This window comes from Dasypus novemcinctus, chromosome 2 (assembly GCF_030445035.2).
Source record: "Dasypus novemcinctus isolate mDasNov1 chromosome 2, mDasNov1.1.hap2, whole genome shotgun sequence".
NCBI lineage: Eukaryota > Metazoa > Chordata > Mammalia > Cingulata > Dasypodidae > Dasypus > Dasypus novemcinctus.
This window is the reverse complement of record NC_080674.1, coordinates 158,998,863-159,017,742: the sequence shown is the minus strand read 5'-3', so window position 1 is coordinate 159,017,742 and position 18,880 is coordinate 158,998,863.

Here is an 18,880-nt window from a genome sequence, read left to right as displayed (position 1 = left end):
CAAAGCACCCTCTCCTGAGAGCTTCCCATGGCTGCTTTGCTCCTGCTTCTGGTCTCTGTTTCAGATGTTACCTCTCAGGAGGCCGTCCCTTGGCCACAGCTTTTTTTTATACCGCTATTTGTTTCCTTCCCAGGACTCGAGACTGTGCTTCGTTTCCATATTTATGGTATAGTTGCTTGTAGACTGGCTCTGCCACAAGAGCGTGACTCCCCTGGGCAGGAGCTGTGTCCTCAGGACACCCATGGGGCCTGTGAGACAAGCCATGTGCATGGGCCGCACGACCAAGACAGCAGGCCCTGGAGTAGGAGAGGCTGCTCTGAGACCACAAAGGGCTCCTCCCTGTGGCCAGCTGTGGTGGGAGCCGAGGGCCACCACCCCGGTCCCCGCCTTCACCGTTCAGCTTCCCTTCTGCAGCCCAGCTGGCTGGACCGACTGTCTCCATTCGCAGGCTCGGCCGCAGCCTCCTTCACCCGGGCCGGCTGACAGCCACCCTGCCTCTGTCCTCCCTCGGGGCAAGGAACCTCAGCAGCCCTGGCCTGGGGCCTCGTGGGGGGCGGGTTGGACGTCCTGGGGGGTGCCATGTGTGTTTGTGTGTGGGGGTGCTGAATCAGACACTGCCCCAACCTTAATGGGCTTCCAGTCCAATGGGAGAATAAGAATAAAAAGAAACCCCTCCGTCCTCACCCCTGCCTTGTTCCTTCCGAGAAAAGGATTCTCTTGACTTTGGGAGTCCTGTGTGCCTGGGTCTGCCTTTGTCACTTAACAGCTGTGAGGGACAGGCAAAGTTATTTAGCCGCTGCTCTGGGCCTCAGTTTCCTCCTCTGTAAAATGGGGTGGCACATGGAGTCCCGGCAGATGCTTCCAACAGGGGCTCTAAAGTCACACTGGGCTCGAGCTCCGCCTCGGCTACTTCCCACTGTTGGGGGCTCAGGGAGTTCGCAGAACTCTATGGACCTCACTTTCCTCCTCTGTAAAATGGAGAGAACATCAGCACTCATCTTTGCTGTGAAGATGAAGCGAGGTGAGGCTTACGAGGAGTTTAGCCCAGTGCCGGCTCAATACCGGTAGATACTATTACGAGTGATGAGCCAGGGGCCCGACACGCAGCAGAGCCCTCTTTTTTTTCCTTTTTTCCCAAACCCCTCATTAATGCCATCCCCTTCCTTCCTGCACCAAGACGATGGAGTCCATTCCCAGGCATAACCCTGGGCTGTGGGTAAGAGATGGTGGGACACCGGACGGGGAAAGTGCCTATTCCAGTGTCTAGTTTAACACCCAAAGGGTCACCCAGAGATTATTCCCCAGTAAAGATAAAGCAAGTCCAACAGAGCCATCAAAACGATGTGAAATCCACTCTGGGGATTGTGAAGCTGAAGTTTTGCTTCTGTCAGTTCTGCTACAGTATAAACATCAGAGATTTTTCATTAAGACAGAAAAGAAAAACAGAGAAAAGCTACCAGTGCCCAGTTGTGGAGAGACCCACCACTTCAATTCCTGAGAAGTCTGCCTGGCCAGCCGGTCAAGTCGGCTGCCCCTGTGAGCCAGTCGGCTCCGTTCTCAGAAAGTCCATCACCATGGGTCAAGGCAGGGCGCTGAAGAGTCCTGGAGGCAGGTCCTGCGCCACCAGAAGAGAGAGCCGTTCCAGCACCAAAACATCCCCAAATGCTAACTCAGTGGCTGCCATTTGTGACTCAGCCTCCATAAATCTGTCTCCAGGCTTTTGGAAGCTGTTTCCATTTCCTGCCCATACCATCTCTTGGGAATTTTGAGTACTTTACATTTATTTATTTATTTATTTTTAAAAGATTTGTTTATTTATTTCTCTCTCCTTCCCCCCACCCCGCCCCGGTTGTCTGTTCTCTGTGTCTATTTGCTGCGTCATCTTCTTTGTCCGCTTCTGTTGTTGTCAGCGGCATGGGAATCTGTGTTTCTTTTTGTTGCATCATCTTGTTGTGTCAGCTCTCCGTGTGTGCGGCACCATTCCTGGGCAGGCTGCACTTTCTTTTGCGCTGGGTGGCTCTCCTTACGGGGTGCACTCCTTGCGTGTGGGGCTCCCCTACGTGGGGGACACCCCTGCGCGGCATGGCACTCCTTGCGTGCATCAGCACTGAGCGTGGGCCAGCTCCACATGGGTCAAGGAGGCCCGGGGTTTGAACCGCGGACCTCCCATGTGGTAGGCAGACGCCCTAACCACTGGGCCAAGTCCGCTTCCCTAGTACTTTTACATTTATGAACCACTGTGTCAAGTGGCTTTTCTTTCCAGGCTGTGAAGAGGCAGCCATGAAATCCACTCACTCCCAGGGGAGACAGGTGAACAAGACTCTGGCTTAGGAAGGCTTCTGGGCGGTGAAGGGAGGTTTTTGTTAGGAGTCAGGCATGAGGGCATGGACTGTGAGTTCTGTGCTCACAGAGGGGTGTGCAGTTAGGAGCAGAGGACCTCCATCCCGGGGGTGAGAGGCCTGGGAGAGCTTCCTGAGGACGGCGTTGAATTAGTATAACTGGAACATACAGGACCTATGGGAAGGTGGGCTTTTAGATCTATGTAGGAAGGATTCTTGTCTTGTCTTGTCTTGGTACCAGGCCGGGGATTGAGCCCAGGACTTCCCATGTGGGAAGCTGGCATTCAACCACTGAGCCACATCAGCTCCACTGAGTTGGTTTTTCCTTTTTGTTTGTTTGTTTGTTTTTAGGAGGCTCCAGAGACCGAACCCGGGACCTCCCATGCAGGAAACAGGTGCTCAACTGCTTGAGCGACATCTGCTCCCCAGAAGGACTTTTGAAACCAGAAGAACTACACAAGGATCAGATTAGCTGTCCTGGTAAAGCGGTGGGTTCTCTGTCAGTAGAGGAAAGCAAGCAGAGACTGGGCAACAACTTGGAAAGTCCCTTCTGGCACTGCCATCTTATCAGCTTTATCTCACACTTTACCCCCAACCTGTTCCCAAACTCTAACCCTGACTTTATACCAGTTTTAACCAAAAGGCAGAGCTCAAAGGGGGACAGCTGGAAAACAATTAAAAATTGGAAAGGGCCATAACTCCCTGAATTAAAAATCAAGCTCCGTATGTTTCCTTTGATGAGCATAAAACTTTTGATCCATTGGTCAAGAATTTGATTCTGGGAGGTAAGACAGTGATGAAAGGCTTATAATTATTTGCCTTGTAATCAACCAATTTCCCAAAAATGTCACGCCACAGAAAGCTGCCCACAATGTATTATTGAGCATGATTCAGAACAAGAGCTGTGGTATTATCCCCTTTAGGTAAAATGATGTGTCTGTGTGTGAGTAAATGTGAACGTAGCAAGGCGCTTCCTGGAGAGTGGATCTGTGTTTTTCTCCCCTTAACCTACTGCACAGACCAGGTGAGGACAGAAGGTCGCCCTGGAATGTGAGGGTGGAGCCTCTGGGAACGCTGGGGAGGGTGACTTGTTCCATTGTCCTGGGAGAAGAATGTTTTAACAAACCCTTTTGTGTTGCTCACCAGGGAAGAATGGGGGGGGGGGGGAAGGCCCCCAAATCTCTATGCTGCACCTGACATATGATTACTGCTAGGAAACGGGAAACACTAGCACTTAAGGCCGTGAGACACCAACAAAGCCAGCGTTGGGTGACGGAACATAGCCGCGGGAAACCCACAGGTGGCGCCTGCCAGCAGCACCAAGAAGCAGCAGGAAAATGACCTTCATCTAGGACCCCAGCAATTCTGGAAAGTAGAGCTGTTAGCTTCCTAGCCTCTGCAGTAATGAAGACAGTCTAGAAGCAGGCTGGCATGGATGCTGTGCCAATCCGCCAAATCCCCGGCATAAATCCATCACCCTCCACGTGTCACCCACCCCTGGTCCTTTTTCAGCTGGCAAAAATTCACTCCCACTGAGCTCCTGAACCTGGAGAACTAGAAACAACACTGTCCTCAGAAATCAGGAGTCCAGAGTTAGAGCCCTGTCCCTGTCATTAACTCTTAGGACGGCAGAAACAGTTAACCAAAACCTACCAGACAAAATGGCCAAGCAGCCACAATCACTCGACAAACGCGGCCGTCCTCACAGCCATTACTACATTCTAGAACTTTGCACCACCCACTGGTAACTAACTTTGTAAATTCTCTCCACAATGCTCTTCCACCCAAATTTCTTTCTTTATTATTTCTTGCTATTGTTGAATTATTATTATTTTTTTTAAAGATATGTGTCCTTCCCTAACCAAGGCCAATTTCTTGCCACCACCATTTTCCATTTTTGTTTCCTGAGTATTGCGTGCATGTACAATCCAAACTCAACATTCTCCTCTGGTGGCAGTAGATTATTTAGAAGGGAACTGAACCAGCAGGCCGTGTTCTCGACCCAGCTGTGCCACAGACTTGCTCCGTGACTGGGAGCCAAGCTCCCCACCTGTGAAGATGGTTGTCCTCTCTGTCCGCCCCAGGGAACTTTGTGAGAGGGTGGCACATGGCCTGCCCTCCTCCACTGCCAGCTCCTCGAGGGTGGGCAGCGTCTGCCGCTTTTCTCAAACAAATATGCCGAGTATCTACTGTGTGCACAATGCCAGGCACTGTCACCACAGTTGCAAGCGAAATAGACCCTTTCTGTTAAGTGGAAGAGTTAATACACTGTGTTCACCAGCACTCGTTTTTTTTTTTCTTCTTTATTTTTTTAAAATGTTACATTAAAAAAATATGAGGTCTCTTTTTTGAGGGGAATGCAAACGCAACGCTTACTGGCTGCGGAACCAGTGCATTGGCTCCTGTGACTGACAAGGCCTTAGGTAGACTCAGCCTCAGGTGTGTCTGGGTCAAGCAGGGTCGCCCTGGACTCTGTCCCTCTCTGAGAATAGATTTGGGGAGAGACAGGAGGGGAGGCAGAGAGAAAAAGAGAGAGAAAAAGGAGGAGGAAGAGAAGGGAGAAGAGGAGAGGGAGAAAGAAAGATGTTCACTGTAGGAATGCCTGAAAAGAATTCTACTAGAAGACAGTGCTTGCTAGAGAAGTACGCAAGGGCTCAGTGAAGCACAAGAGGATTTCAGGAGAGGGAGGAATGAATGTGTTCGTTCACTTATATCCGGGTACTTAGCATTCAGCTCCTATTCTGGGCTCAGACTGGGTACCTGGGCTCCAGCAAAGAGGAAGGCCAGGGCTGCCCTCAGCGAGCTCCCACCAGCCCTGGAGGAGGTGGGCGGGCAGCGGGCTGATGGTTCGTTACCACAGGGCTGCAGAGGTGCGCAGGGCCGCACGACTGGCAAGTCGGGGAAGCCTCTTGGAAGCAGTGCACTGGACTTGGATCTTGAGGCATCTGGAAGAGTGAAAATGGCAGGGAAGGGCATATGAAGCAAAAGGATTAGCATGAGCAAAACTGCATTGAGAACCGCTCTTAGCTGGAGTTACTGAGAATATTGTCAGTTTAGTGACATTGGGAAGCGTATCTCCCTAGGCTGAGCCTCAGTTTTTCCGTCTTTACAGTAAAGGGGTTGAGCAGCTTGCTATGGAGGAAAGGAAGGAGAAAAATACCACGTGCGTGAACACACACATGCCCACCAAGCTGGCGGTGCGTGCTTAGCCTTTGGGGATGATTCACCTCTAGGTAATTTCCTTGACTCATAAAGGTGAGGCTCCCAGGGACAGTCCAGAGAAGAGAGGAAACATAAAGGATCCATTTAAAAATAGATTTATCCTTTGAATAGATAATACCTGCACATTGTCACCATCTGAAAGGTTCAAAATGGTGTTCCGGGGGGAGTAAGAGCCCTCCCAGTCCCACCCCCAGCTCTCAGTTCCCTTTCCCAGAGGAAGTCCCTATTACCAAACTGTGGTGCGTTCTTCCAGAGCTGCCTATGGAAATGGAAGCAAATTCAGCTCCACATGCACTGCCCGCGCTCTACGCGGCAGCACGCTATGCACACTCTTCTGCTCCTCGCTTCCTCTGCCTGGTAATATTCTCCGGCTATTGTGGGAATCTTTATATGGAGACCCGCTTCGTTCTTTCAGTGGCTGGATGGTGCTCCACTGAGGGATGTGCCATCATTCACGCAACCAGCCCTGCACAGATGGGCCCTGGGGCAGTTTCCAGTCCTCTGCTGTAATAAACAGTAAACGCGGCAAAGCCTGCCCTGGTATCCCGTCATTTCCACTGTGTGTGGGGGGTGCCTTCCTGGGCCCCAGAGGTGCAGCTGTCGGGTCTTACGCCTTTGTGACATTGATACTTACTGGTCCAGTCCCCTCCGTAGAGGCTGTAACCAATCTATACACTCCTACCAGCAAGGTAGGCGAGGCCAAAAGAACAGGACTCTTGAGTTTGTTCAGGCAGCCTGGGAGGCAGAGGGAAGGGGGACAAGAACCTGGCGAAGAGGGCAGGGCGTGGGGACAAAGGAGGATGTCCTCATGGAGGGGGAGGCCTGGGACCTGCGGGCGAGTCCACGCCAAGGAGAGCTCCCTGGGGCGGCGGGAGGTGGCAGGCCCCTGTACCTCGCCGTGCTCGCTCAACGACAATCCAGCGAAAGCCCTGCCTTGCCTACAGCTTGCATCCCAGGAATGGTGCTTGAAGAAACTTGAGCTAGAAAGGAATTCCAGCATGTGTGGGCTGGGAGCTGAAGCCATTGTGTCTGGATATTAGAAGAAAGAGACCTTGAACGTGGAGGAAGCAGTCACTTGGGTGACATCTGCAGTGACTGAGACTGGGAGGTTCTTTCCCTGCTCTTGCCTGTCCCAACAGGCCAGGTCTGAGTCTCCAGCCCTTGCTCTCCCCGTTTATGGAGGCGGTGCAAGTGAGCAGCTTGACCCTGGTCTTCAGCGAGTGCTTTCTGGGGCGGTGGGGTGGCGGGTGGTGGGGTGGCAGGTGGTGGGGTGGTGGGCGGGCCATCTTCTTTCTGTGAGCTCTGAGCAGTCCACCTCCTGATTGGCACAGGAAGGAACGTGGACCCACCCCCCACCCTCTGCCCTGGTGGTCAGAGACCTCTCGAGTGTCCTATCTTCCCTGACCCGTCCCTGGAGCACTGAGCATCACTTCTCTACACGTGACCTGCTGTCCCCAACAGCCCCTCCCCTGGTGTGCCTTCTGGCCCACACGGCCCCTTTCCTTCATCCTGACCTCTGGGGTTCACCAAGGACCCAAAGGCAGGTGGACGGGGGGAATAGTCCCCCCAATTTGCACCAGAGAAAACCCCATCTAGTGAGCTGCTCCTGGGGTAACCTAGCCCAAGCATTGCACCAGCACAGCCTCAGCCCTGCCTCAGCCCTGCCCCAGCACTGCCCCAGCACTGTGCCAGCCCTGCCCCAGCACTGCCCCAGCACAGCCCCAGCACAGCCCCAGCACAACCCCAGCACAGCCCCAGTCCTGCCCCAGCCCTGCCCCAGCCCTGCCCCAGCACAGCCCCAGCCCTGCCCCGGCCCTGCCCCAGCCCTGCCCCGGCACAGCCCCGGCACAGCCCCAGCCCTGCCCCAGCCCTGCCCCAGCCCTGCCCCGGCACAGCCCCAGCCCTGCCCCAGCCCTGCCCCAGCCCTGCCCCAGCCCTGCCCCGGCACAGCCCCAGCCCTGCCCCAGCCCTGCCCCGGCACAGCCCCAGCCCTGCCCCAGCCCTGCCCCGGCACAGCCCCAGCCCTGCCCCAGCCCTGCCCCAGCCCTGCCCCAGCACAGCCCCAGCACAGCCCCAGCCCTGCCCCAGCCCTGCCCCAGCACAACCCCGGCACAGCCCCGGCCCTGCCCCGGCCCTGCCCCAGCCCTGCCCCAGCACAACCCCAGCACAGCCCCAGCCCTGCCCCAGCCCTGCCCCAGCACAGCCCCAGCACAGCCCCAGCCCTGCCCCAGCCCTGCCCCAGCACAACCCCAGCACAGCCCCGGCCCTGCCCCGGCCCTGCCCCAGCCCTGCCCCGGCACAGCCCCGGCACAGCCCCAGCCCTGCCCCAGCCCTGCCCCAGCACAGCCCCAGCCCTGCCCCAGCACAGCCCCAGCCCTGCCCCAGCCCTGCCCCAGCCCTGCCCCAGCCCTGCCCCAGCACAGCCCCAGCCCTGCCCCAGCCCTGCCCTAGCCCTGCCCCAGCACAACCCCAGCACAGCCCCAGCCCTGCCCCAGCCCTGCCCCGGCACAGCCCCAGCCCTGCCCCAGCCCTGCCCCAGCACAGCCCCAGCCCTGCCCCAGCCCTGCCCTAGCCCTGCCCCAGCACAACCCCAGCACAGCCCCAGCCCTGCCCCAGCCCTGCCCCGGCACAGCCCCAGCCCTGCCCCAGCACAGCCCCAGCCCTGCCCCAGCCCTGCCCCAGCACAGCCCCAGCCCTGCCCCAGCCCTGCCCCGGCACAGCCCCAGCACAGCCCCAGCCCTGCCCCAGCCCTGCCCCGGCACAGCCCCAGCTCTGCCCCAGCCCTGCCCCAGCCCTGCCCCAGCCCTGCCCCAGCACAGCCCCGGCCCTGCCCCACAAGGGCTTCCTGCTTCCAGCAGGGGTTCTCCCTTGACCTGGTATGCCAGTGGGGCCCCAGAGAGGGGTGGGCCACGAAGGGTATGCCAGGATAGTCCTAACCAGGTCCCGAACTGCCCTCTGCCTCTCTGTGCCCCATCGTCCCAGAGCAAACCCCACTGGGCCCTGGCCGTTTCGGTGAACATTACTCATGGGGACTCCAGACAACGGCACCCGGTGAGGCCTGGGGGCAGTTTGGTCACGACCGCAGGGGACCGACACACATTGAGAAGGTACCCACCACTGTGGATGGAATTGGGCATAGCTTTGGGGCCAGTCAGATCAGGGTTTGAATCCTGGCTCTACTGCTATTAGCTGCACGGGCATGTCTAAAACTCCAGGTTGCTCAGAATGCAAAAGAATCAGAAAGAATGAGAGCCTCTATCCGTTCCCAACGCAGCCCAGCAATCAGGACTCTAAATCCTGGAGGCTGCAAATCTCTAGACGTAAGAGGCTTTGACTTCAAAATTCTGGTCCAGGGTCCCTAAACCTTTTTGCTGGTAACCCCCATCAGTAAACAATAGCTTAGTTAATATTTAAATCAATATTTATTGATAAATTCTGTAAAGTACTATTTTATTAATACATGCCTCTAAAACAAATAAGAAAAGGAAATAATAAAAGATAAAAGTAAAAATAAATAAAGGCTGCTAACAGTTCTCCTCAGCCTCCAACAGCAGCCCACTTTGGAAACCACTGCTCTGGCCTTGGGAGAGCACAGAGCTGGTGGCCCCAGGGGTGGAGAGCAGGGGGTGCGTCCCGTCTGCTAACCGGGGAGGCCGATGCCGTGAGATTTGGTAGACTTGGGTCATGTGAGGACTTGGGTGGCGTCCTTGAACGGTAGGGGCTGCGCTGAGCGCGCAGATGGAGCCGCACCGAGGAGGGGGCCTGGACTGCGGGAGATGGGCTGCCCAAGAAGCGCTTGGCTTGGGAATGGCGTGGCAAGATTCCAGGGCTCCAGCTTTGGCCGTGTGAGGACGGGGAGACTTAACCCTTCCTCAGGACCCCTTCTCCTTCCAGAGCCTCCAGCCCTTGCCTCCTTAGTCAGTAAGCTTAACAGTGTGTGGGACGTGGGGAGAGAGCCTGACCCTGGGAGGGAGAGGAGGTTGACTGCTATTGCAGGGAGATTTCATCTGACGTGGACAATAAGAAAAATGTGGTATTTGTTCTATCTGCTTGCTTTAGAGCAAATCTGTATTCCCTACCCAAGTATGAAAGGGTTAGGGAAAAAGAGGAAAGTGAGAGACGGTGCCAGCAGAGGTCAGCCTGGTGGGTGGGATTCGGGGACCAGGACTTAGCACCCCTGCCGGGCCTTGCTTTAGTTGGGTTTGGTGCCCTCCTCCCCCTTTGTGGAGGAGGCCCCCCCTGCTTCCCTGCCCTTGCCCTTCCCATCCCCCGACACTCCTCAGCGGGCCCTCAAGACGGCAGGCTGACTCCAACCCTTCATAAACCACCCCGGACTGTTAAACAAAATCCTATAATTAGAAGCCAGGTTCCCTTAACGAAATGAAAAATGTAACATTACCCTCTGTTTGTTCACTGGATGCTCGTTGCATGTCCCATGACCTGGAGGAGCTGTGACCTTGGCTTTCCAAGAAGCCTTAATAAGGTAATGTTTATAAGGTCCCTCACTGTACAACTCTGCTGGAGTACAATTCTGTGAAATGTAGACAAACCATAATCCTGAGATTCCCTACCGCCACCCTGTCTCCATGGTGGGGAACGTTGTCCCCTTATGTGTTGTGTGGAAAACCCCAAGACTGGGAATTGAAGTGGGTTCTGGTCCCAGCTCTGACAATGAATTGCTGTGTGACATTGTTTCAGTATACTTCCCTCTCTGGACTTTTGTTTCCCCATCTGTAGATGAGGGGAAATGACAGGACTTGTTTGTCCCAGAAATCCCTTCCAACTCTGACATTTCTCCATGGGATTACTGTGCTTCTTATCACTGAGTTTTATCTCAAGCAGCGACTATTTTTCAAATTTGACTTCCTTGTATGGACTCCTCAAAAGGACTTGGCAATGAACTTTGAGCTAGGTCAATCCGGTTGAAGTTTTGGGGAGAAACGTAGATATACCATTCTCTGGTCAGCTTTGAATCCCTACAGGCTTCTTCCATGAGATAAAATATGTGAAAAATAATGTGAAAATGACTAGTAAAAACAAAACCCTTAGCTCATTGAAGGAATTCAAATTGGTCAGTGTGAGGAAGAGTTGAAAGAACCAAGGTTGTTCTGCCTGGAGATGGTAGCCACTATTATGCTAACATAATAATAGCTGACATTTATTGGGTGCTTTCTATGAACTGAACTTGCATCTATCCTCTCCGTTAACCTCATAGCCACCCTCTAAAGTAGCTGCTTTCCCATCATCCTCATTTTACAGATGATAAATTGACAAAAGAAGGAAAGAATTTGCCCAAAGGTAATATGTGGAAGGAGCAGAGATTCTGGAACTCATTCTTAACCTCTGCAAATCTGCTGTCCGGAAACCTCTGATCTTGTTTTGGTTCTTGGTGGAAGTGAGTGTTGTGATGAAGTGTCCATCAGTCTGTGCCCCTGGGTGATTCTGATGAGTAGAGCACATCCTCCCAACATACACAGGACATGTGGCCCAGGAGAGAAATATAGCTTTGCTAGGCTAACCCTTCAAGACTTGGGGGTTCTTTGTTGCTGCAGCATCACTTAGTCTATCCTGATGGATACTGCCTGTCACCGGGCAGAGGAGCAGCTTTGTTCTATATGGTCTCAAAAGGCAGGCAGGTAGTCAGTAGGTGGAAGGAGCAGGGACGCAGACATTTAAAACATCTGAGACCAGTAAGAGACTGAGGAGCATTTTGTAGGAATATCATTGAGGACAAGCCAGCAAAATGACACTTAAGGTCTCATTGAGCCTGATACTCTATGAAATGGTTTAAAAAATAAGATGTGTAAATGATTTGGTAATGCCATGCGAGCTAGCCCCACGGTTGACAAAATGGGATAGAATGCAAGGGAATCCCAATATGGAAGAAAAAAGTGAGGAACATGCTACATGATAGCTGGACTGGAGGGCCAAACAGCCCCAGCTTTTCCAAGAGCACACTAGTGGGGGAGAGGGGGGTGGGGGTCAGCCCGACCCCTGCATTCCCTGCAGAGTTGACTTAGAAAGCATGCCCCTGACGCTGAGTCCTCCCACCAGATGCATTTCCCGCCAACGTAGATTTGTTCAGAGAGCACAGCTGGGACATGTCAGAAATAATTTGCTCGGCCTCTGGGGTCTCCATGTGCCACTGCCGAACGATAGGAGCGCCCACTCCAGCCAGCGCCGAGAGTCCCATAGCTTGTTAACATTTCCTCAGCTGGGCCAAAGGCGAGGGTGGGGTGGTGGCCTCGAGCGACCAGCCCTTCACCCCAAGCTCTGCCTCTCCCTTCCTCACTGTATGACCACGGGCAAGTTATTTCCCTTCCCTGGGTCTCAGTTTCCTTTTTCGCAAAATAGGGATTTATAGTCACCAGAGGTTTATGCAGGGAGTAAATAAAGTCATGGATGTCAAAGTGCTTTGCAAACTGGAGAGTGCTCTCTACATGTAAGGGGTCTCATTTTCACCACCAAGCAAATACCAGCAGCACCTGCCGGGGCCCCGGGCTGGACCACTTCCATCTCACAGGGCCCGCCACCTTCAAGTTAGCTTCAAACATCAGAATGATCATCGAGGCTTCTTTCCCGGGCGATGCCGGGTTCCACGCTAGCCATTTCTTCCTCTTTCCCCATGACTACAATATTTATGAGCACCGACCTTTCAGTGGAAATTTGGCAAGATTTCCTGTTCTGGAGACACCGTGCCTTCCTCCAAATGCCCCCAGGGGCTGAAGTCATGGGCTTCCCAGGAGAGGGGGTAGTTCCCACGGAACCAGGAGGTACGGGAGACTGAGAGCAGAGGGGCCCACACAAGCCCCGGAACCACAGGCTGGCCTTAAAGGCTGGCCTTGCTCTTCACACCCTCTGACAGAAATGTCAGATGGGGAGCTTCTCTTCAGTTGTTGTCTGCTGTGTGCCCAGGGCCTAGAACCGTGCCTGGGCAGAGAGGGCGCTCAGCACATGTCGCTACATGAAGAACATGAAGCGTCCTCGAGAATTCTCAAAGGCTTTTCCTCACCCATCCCCTCCTACCTTGACCCTCCCACTCTCAGGGCCTTACGGCGTATCCATGGCAAGAGATTTCAACCATCACCTGGGGCAGACCTCGAGGCTGGCTCTCAGCAGGTGCAGACCGCAGAGAAGCGCTTCTTCCTGCAGGGAGACCAGGCCTGGGATTCTCTCTGGCTCTAGCAGCCTCTGAGTTTTGGAGGCTGTTTTCTGGAGGATGGGGACAGAGGCCTGGGCCGTGGCCGTCAAGGCTCCTTGCTGAAGGGTGATGTGGTCTGACGGGCCAAAGGCCACACAAGAGGCGTTTCCTTGGCCGGCGTGGTTGCTCTTGCTCCCCGGGTGGTGGGCAGGGAGTCGCTCTCAGGGTGTCGCGTCTCCCTCAGCAAGTCCCGCCCTCGCCACAGCGGGCCCAGGCTTCCAAGCCGGGAGCTGAGAGGAATGTCTGTGACTGAGAGGCTTGCTGCCACAGTTAAAGCAGTCCTGTTGGAGCCAGCACCAGAAGCCCGATCTGAGGCAGACTTTGGTCCGTACGTCAGTTTCTAGCTTAGTTTCAGAGGAGCGGGCCTTTAAACGCAAGCGGCGGAGGAAGCCGACCCCTGACTCCTCTCCCAGGGACAGCCGGGAGGTGCCGGCCCCTTCCATCTCCCGCCCTCCACAGACCGGGCAGCGTCCTCCGCGGGGTGGGGCTGGGGGGCCGAAGCCGTACCCTCTTCCTGCCCCTGTTGGAGGATGGGGCCTCCCACACAAAATGCAGACTCGCCCAGGGAGAGGAGGGCTGGAGGCTTGGGGGGTGCCGGGAAAGTCACAAATTCTGGATCTTGTAAATCCAGACGTCCTGTAAACTCTGACCAGCGTATAAACTTCCCCGGGGACTGAGGGAGGATGTGCTGGTGGGCCGGGCGCCGGAGCCTCCGTCTGTCCTGGGGACAGGCTGTTTATTCCACGTTCCCCACAGCCTCCCCTGGGCTCCTTCCTGCCCCAGATCTGGGCAAGTCAAGGCAGGCCGGACGGCCCCACTCAGGGGTGAGGCCTGGCGGGAGAGCCGACTTCTCAGGCTGGAAGGGACAAGCTCGGCCCTTCCTCTTCTGGAATCTCCCGCCTAGCACCCCAGCTGGTCTTCTGGCCTCAGCTGATGGGGAGCTCACTCTTCACCAGGGTAGGTGGTTCTATTTCTGGGACTCTCTGGCAGTTAGAAAGTTCCAGAGTGAGCTGACTAGCTTTGTTCTGTGCCACTGGATCGTGCAGGGCTGAGAACAATGGGCACAATGAAACAATGGCAGGAACACTCGTTGAGCACCTTCCCTGAGCCAAGCACTCCCCTCTCAGGGGACCTGTAGGCTCAGGGAGGTGAGGCCACTTGCCCAAGATGACCCAGCTGCCGCGAAGCCGGCTGGAATTCAGGTCACTCTGGTTCAAAACCGGTGCCTTTAAATATGAGCCTGTGTTGGCTCTTCAGAATCAAACAGCAAAAACAGTGCAGATGCCCACAAAAACACCATGCGACAAACACGTGCACACATGAAACCAAACCAAATGACAATAAAAAGGTCCCAAGCTTGCCAGGTAGTAACGCCAGTGATGCACCAGGTAAATCGTAATTGTCCGGATTAACCCACTTTAACAACTCTATGGGGAAACCCAGCTCATTGAAGTGAGGGAATGTAGACACGGCCACAGAAGAGGCTAAGCAAGTGTCCAATTTTCTGAAGTTGCATCTCAGGGAAGGGATTTTAGCTTAGCAAAAGTAGTTTTTAACAACTACAGCTTTAAAAAAATGGGATGGGCTGCCTCAAAAAGAAAAGGGTCTCTGGATGGTGGAGGTATCCAGCAAAGATACTTTAGAGGGAGTTCCTCCACTAGTGGCCTGGACAAGGCACCCCCAGCTCAGATGGCCTGTGGGTGGTGGGCGCTACCTGGACACCAGGTGCAGTGTGGATCCACCTGCAAGCACAAACTTGGCACTTGGTGTTTTCAAGGCCCGGTGCTGGCAGAAGGGAGATCTGGGCCACCCAGTCGCGAGAGCCCAAGACCCCCTCTTGGAGGCCCGCCCCAGCGCGTGTTTGCGTGGCTGTGCCCGATGGGGGAGGAGGCGCCGGCGCCTGGCCTGGGTGGAGGGTCCTGTCGCTGTGGCGGCCCCTCTGCCCGCCCCAGGGGCCGCCCAGTCACCCGTGCCTTTCCCTTTTTTGAGAACTGGGAGCTTGCTGGCTGGGTCTGTTCCCACCAACGATGTTCCCGTCCAGGGAGCTTAAAATAGCGCCTCTTGGCTGGCGCTCTGCAGTGAAGAGTGAGGCAGGCATTTGTGCAAATATGGGCCTGAGAGAAGGACTCCTACCCAGCCGGGCGGGGGGATGGAGGCGGCGGGGTGGGTGCAGGCCCTCCTCTGGGGGATGTGCCCTCCTGGCCACAGCTCCCTCCATCTGGCAGCCAAGGCCCCTCCTGCTCTCCTCTCGCCTCCCCCACCTTACTGGGCCCACTTGGGCAAGTCTCTAAACCAAATCCCTCAGGTCATCCTTGCCCAGCTGAGGCTCCAGGCTGAACCCAGCAAGAACGGGGGACTCTGCATTCTTTTGCTGGTTCTAGCCTTGTCCCCGCCCTACGGGGCCTTTGCTACCTAGGAGCACTCCGGAAGTGGCTTTGAAGCTCCAGCTCAAAACTTGTTTTAATGACTGCAGTTACCATTAATTGGGCACTTAGTATTTTCCAGGCCCTGTGCTAAGTGCTTCAACATGTACTATCTATTTTGGTCTTCACAATAATTTATCGAAAGTTATTTTCTCCACTGTGCAGAAGAAATTAAGGCTCAGAGAAGTTAAGGAACTTTACCAAGGACAAATAGCTGTAAACCTCTGGTGTCTGGACCCTCATCCCCTGGGCTGTACTCTGTCCTGCAGATGTCCATTGCGCTGGGCTCCCATTTTTCCAACCTGGCTTTATCTCTCATGTTACAACCCTTTTGAGTCAATGCACCAAATATTTAGTGACTGCTTATTCAGTGCCAGGAATGCCTCTGGGTGCCCTGTCCACAGCCTGGGAGCTCTCTATAGCCCTGCCTGGCGGCCACGGAAACATACCAAAGGTGACAGCCTTGTCCAGGCCTCAGATCCCCGCCGAGGACTCTAGCTTGGGCTCGGCAAGGCCCCGAGCATGAGGTCGGCGCTGTTGAGGCCGTGAGTAAGGCAGAGGCAAGCAGGCTGTCCTGAGGACCCTCCCCTCTCCCGGCCGCAGGGCTCCTCTCTTTACCCAGCCGGCAGGGAACAGCTCGTGCAGGAGTCAGACAAGCTCGGAGTCAAAGTCCTCTGTGACTAAGCTCTTGAACCTCAGTTTCCCCAGCTGGAAATTCAGGATAACCTTAGAACCTCCCCACGGAGTGGTTGGGAGGATTTAAGGGAACGACGCTCGTGAAGGACGGAGCGTGGCGCGCAGCTCTCAGCAAGTGTCCACCCAGTGGCAGCTCTTGCTATTACTCACGACCGCTTTCCGATAATTACGGTGTCTGAATGCCTAGGGCCTGGCCTGCAGCAGGTGCTCAAAGCCAAGCCAAGGCTCACTCAGCGGGCAGGAGCCGCCCGCCCCCGCCCTCCCCCGCCCGGCGTAGGCTCTGTGGGAAAGGGGTCCCCGGAGCTGGCCTCGCCAACAGTAGGGATCTATGCAGGGGATCTGTGCCCGCTCACCCTGTGCCCCCGTTTCCAGCCCAGGATGCGGTCCTGGGGGAATGGGAGGCTGGCGGGGACGCCAGGCCCGGGTTGCCGCCCTCTGGCTTTCTGGTGGCGCCACCTGGCGGTGAGTGCAGCACCGCTGCCGACGGCCCCGCACGACCCCCGCGGCCCCCCACTCGGGCCCAGATGCACGGTCACTCCTCCGTGTGTCCCAGAGGCCTCCTGTGCATGGAGGCTCCAAGCCCCTACCTCGCTTGTGGGGCGGGGGCCCCTGAAGCCCAGGCTCCTGAGCCTCTCCCAGGTGCTGATCGCTGGGGCGGGGCCCCTCGGCCAGCCTGGGGTCACACTCAGGCGTCCCTGAGCGGGACGACACCCCCGTGGTTTCTAGAAGCTGAGGCTGGAGCCTGAGATGGCCCAGGAAAGGGAAACCCAGCAACATTCGCCAGGCCCATGCCGGACTCCCCACGGCCCTGGCCCACCTTTCTGCTCCCCTTTCCTAACGTGGGGCGTCTGGGAACTCCAGAAGGATCAGCCCAGCTTCTGCGTCCCCCCCAGACAGGGAGGTCCAGTCTGTCCCAGAGCTGTCTGTGTAAAGCACGGGGGAAAGCAGTGAATTAAGGACCAGGAGTCTGAGCTCGGTCTGTCTGGCAGGAACACGCTCTGTGAGCCTCGTCTCTCCTGGGCCTTCGTCTCCTCCTGGTAAGTGGGCGAAGGACCCGGTTGGGCTAGATACTGGGAGGGGACCCCTGTAGCGCTAGTTTTCAGACAGGATTCTTGTTAAAATGAAGATTCTAAGCCAGAATCTCCTGGGCCAGGACCCTGCAAGCCCTGAAGCTGGGTGTTGGGGTGGTCCTGTCTTTGGGAGATAAAAGTGAAGGGTGTGGGGAATGGATGTAGCTCAAACAGTTGCGCACCTGCCTTCCACATGGGAGGTCACAGGTTTGGTACCCAGTGTCTCCTGAAAAAAAAAAAAAAGAACAAATAAAACAAATGAAAAAACCAACTCAGGGAAGCCGATGTGGCTCAGTGGTTGAGTGACAGCTTCCCACATTTGAGGTACCTCAAAAAAAAAAAAAAGGAAGGGTGTGTGTTGCCCACAGGTGAGGAGAGTGTGGCGATTCCAGCAGCTGAGACATCTCCTGCACCTGGGTATCCATTTTTAATTTCCCACCTTTCTGCAGACGCAGAGGGGACACCCCAGCTGCAAGGCTGTCAGACTTGTTGCCCAAAGCAGAGGGGTTAGCAGAAGCCTGTGTGAAGTAAAACCAGGTGTCTCCATCCTGTGCCCCCTCATGCTGGCCGTTTCATTTGCATGAAGGACAGTGGCAGTGGGGACCCTTGTTGCCCGAGGAGGTATGTCAGAGCCCTCCTCCCTCTAGAGCGTGCGATGGTAGAATAGAGCCGTGTCTAGGATTTGACCAAATATGGTGGTATCTCCCGAGGAACGTGCGCCCCAGCCAGCTTCTCAGTTATGCTGTGGAAACCTGCCCTGGACAGATTAATCTTGTGACATTCAGGAGTGCCTCTTGCCCTGCGTTCTTCCCCTCAGCTGATTGCTGTAAATGGCCAAAAGAGGCCCTCCACGAGGCGGCGCGGGGCCTGGACGTCTGCTCGGGCGTCCCTCTTTCTCCTCCTCTGTCCTTTCTGCATCCCCTTCCTCTCCCTCTCCTCCTCCTGGGTGGATTTGCTCGCTCGCTGGGCTGTCCATTCCCTCCTAGATGAGGGGCCTTGTCTAGAGAGGCCGGTCAGTTGAGCATGTGATTCCAGGACCTGTGTGCCCGGGGGTCACTGGAGCTCACGTCAGGCCTGTGGAGTCTACTGGGCGGGGGCCTGAGTGTGAGAACCATGCCGGGACTCTAGAGCCAATTAGAGCGGCTGTTTATTGAGCATTTACTACGTGCCAGGCACTGTGCCAGCTGAAGAACATGGGTTATTTACTTGTTATAACAGCCTCAAGAGATGGATGCTCTGATTATCCCCACTCTATAGATGTGGTCACTGAGGCTCAGAAAGATTTCAGGGAGAAATGGGCCAGGCCGTTGTCTGTTCCTGGGCATTTGTCCCATTTTACAGAGAAGGAGACTGAGGCTGAGAGACAATGGTCCAAGCAGCCACACAGGGGCAGGCTACAGCAGTGGGGCCCTTCCACACACAAGGGAAGCACTGCGTCAGGAAGTTCATAAAAATGGGCCATGAAGTTCTCAGGGATCATAGCTTGGTCCGTGGGAGACACACGGATTCAGAAATGTGTTTGCAGCAGGCTGGAATTGGGCAGAAAATATCCCAAGAAAAACAGCAATGGGGTGGTAGACAGAGAAAGAGCTCTGGCCAGGGACCAGGAACACATCCCAGCTCTGTCACGTCTTGCTCACTGCGTAATCCTGGGTAAATCCCTTCCTTGCTTGGGCCTCAGTTTCCTTGCTTGTGAACCAAGGGGGTGGGGCACTGGTCTCTGGAGTCCTCCTGAGCCGGCTGAAGTTGGACGGCCTGAGGCTGTTTCCCTGGAGATGGGGCTTGTGTCCTGCTGCTGGCCAGCTCGCTCCGAGCACATTTGCTCTCCTGACCAACCAACAGTCTGTCCCTCCTCTGCCCTCACCCCCTTGCCATCCCCAAAGCAAACGAAGCTGATTGTCTTAGCCGGCCCTGTGGGTGCTGGCCGGC